At 44.0% G+C, this 2,500-nt stretch overlaps 1 long non-coding RNA gene across 1 annotated transcript in view; it reads right to left on the bottom strand.

Moving 5' to 3' along the window:
- Positions 1–709: 709 nt before the first annotated feature.
- LOC138011231 (uncharacterized) overlaps positions 710–2,500 on the bottom strand; it is a 13,798-nt gene continuing 12,007 nt past the window's right edge. The window contains exon 3 of the long non-coding RNA XR_011124662.1: positions 710–970. This is a non-coding gene — a long non-coding RNA (uncharacterized lncRNA). The remainder of the gene's footprint in view (positions 971–2,500) is intronic.

The following is a 2,500-nucleotide window of genomic DNA, read 5'->3' as shown; positions in this document are numbered from 1 at the left end:
TCAACCATTCGAGAACTTGACTCTGACACCATTTGAGGCTTTTCATCATTGGTGATAAACCCTGACTTCCTTAAATCAGACCAAATATTAGTAGCTCGGACCGCACAGGTGAAACGGTCCAGCCATCATCAAGAAATAAAGCAATATTAACACCGTTGAACCAACAATACTTCTCAAGTGGCTTAAGACATTTAGTAAAAATGTAAGGTGCAGAAGACAGACAGACACTTCCCATGAAAACTCCCATGCAAACCCCAAAAACCTCAGATGATCTGGATGAATTTCAATATGGTGGCACCCGCTTCTAAGATCAAGAGTAATCATAAAAGAACCCTTTTGGAAACAGGATAAGGCAATCTCCAATCTTCGTACTTGACGCCATGTTTAAATAAGAAAATTGTTGATGTAATAGAGATCAAGAATTAACCTCTTTTTACCGTTGGGGTGGATGGTCAAACTCAAAGGATTGACAACATCAGATGGCGTGTGTAGTTCCATAACTCTACCCGAATGTAAAGGCTCCATAATGGCTTCGTTAACAAACTCAGAATGATCCAAAGCTGATTATTGCGGGATGTATTCCCAGGGGGAGTTTGCCGAAAAGGCAAACGGTAACCCTCGCATACAACTGATAATATATATCTAGGGATACCTATGCTGCGCCAAAACTTTTAACGTGTCTTCTTAGACTACCCCTGACTTGTGATGAAACTGCTTCACTAGATTCTTCAAACTCGCTAGCTTCTTTTACCCCCAAGAGTTGTGCAAACAAAACGTTATCACCTCGATCACTTTAAACTTCCATCGGCAAGACCTCCTGCTCCAGGTCTAACAAGTGTGGCACTGCTCGAATAATAGACGTCGCGCCTGTTTGAGGTGGCAGGCAACGGGACTCGGCAGTCCTTGGCCCAGTGTCCTGGACGGTCGCAACGGGGGCAGCGGCTGGGACTTGAAGCATATTCTGAACGGCCTAAAATAACAGAAAAATAACTTGGATGAAAACAGGGAAAGAGGTTGGAGCGGGCGGGTGGGTGGGAAATGAACTAAACGCCAGGATGGAGAACGTGAGCGAGAGGAATCTAGCAACTCTTCTAAGCCTTAATTACTACACCAACAAATCAGGAAATCCCTGGAGACACGCACTAGCGGCGTGCACCTACCAAACACGAAAAACAACTGCCACCCTACTGCCCAGAATTAAGGTCGGTGCTACTATTGTTATTGCGCATACGTTCTGCGCATCTCGAGATAATCGGATTTCCTATCGGCGGTGCCTATTAATACAGGGATATTTTTGCGTGGTTCGAAACTATGCGGAGAAAACAGAACTTAGCAAGTTCTCTTGGTATCCAAAAATAAAATGAGGGGTAACCATGCATTTTTCAGAGATAATTAAGCTTCAATTTGGAAAAGAACGCCACACATTGCTTTGTATTTTAAAGCTTTTTACAAATATTGTTGATTAATTATCTTCGAAAAATGCCTGGCTACCCCCAGTTTTCTCTGTGGATTTTAATAACACTAGTTAAGATGTGCTTTTTCCGCATATCCAGTAAGCTGCGCAAAAATACCTTTGAATTAGTAGGCACTGTCCTTAAATCCAGTGGAAATGGTCACAGCGAATGCCAAAGCTGCTATGCGCGAGCAACAGCCACTGTTTTCTCGCTCAAGAAGACCGCAGGGTTTAGTCCTGTTGGCAATTCTTCAGGTGCCATGCGAATTTTGCCAAGCATTTGTTACTCACTGCGGTTATTGAGGTTTACTAGTATATAACATTCTAAGCACAATGGAACAGTTACTGTTCTGTAATTGTTTGTCTTTGTTTTAATCCAACTTTTTAAACTAAAGTTACAATTCCAGTTCTCGACAAGAATTTATTTTATATCTATATCATCTATATCTACATCTACATTCCAGCACTTGGCAAAGTCCCTTTTTGACTTGTTGCTGTTTCTGCTTAGGTGGCCTCATACACCACAAGCCTTTTTAGAGACATCACCGCCAAGCTGGCCACTTCTGCTGGAGAGAACAGGACAGCCACAACACCGGGGACTTTATCTCCTACTCTTCTCGAATAGTGCTTGGGTTCTTTAACGTCCCACAGGGAACTTATGAACATAGAAGATATTTGTGAGACGGGACCTACGGTTTATAGTCCTTATCCGAGAAGACTTGAAAGTCTAACCATTTGCAGATGAAATTACAAAGGCAGCACTTTTTCCTCAGTTATTTTAAGATTCTGAGTTTATCCAGCCGGGGTTCGAACCCGCGACATCCCGCGTGACAGCCCGACGCTCAACCAACTGAGCCACTGGTGCGCGGTCAAGTAAGTAGGGATAGCCCTGTGGTAGCCGACATGATAGTCGGCGCTAGAAAGGAAATGGAAGAGGAAACAAGGGGAACATACTTGGCTATCTTTTCCCGTCCTGGCGCTGTCCGCACCGCTGAAGATGCGCGACCGATACCCCTGCATGTCGCCTTTGTAGCATCCGCAACGTTG

The sequence above is a fragment of the Montipora foliosa genome, chromosome 7, assembly GCF_036669935.1.
Source record: "Montipora foliosa isolate CH-2021 chromosome 7, ASM3666993v2, whole genome shotgun sequence".
Classification (NCBI taxonomy): domain Eukaryota; kingdom Metazoa; phylum Cnidaria; class Anthozoa; order Scleractinia; family Acroporidae; genus Montipora; species Montipora foliosa.
The sequence above is the reverse complement of the archived record's forward strand: the minus strand, read 5'-3'. Positions and strand labels throughout refer to the sequence as shown.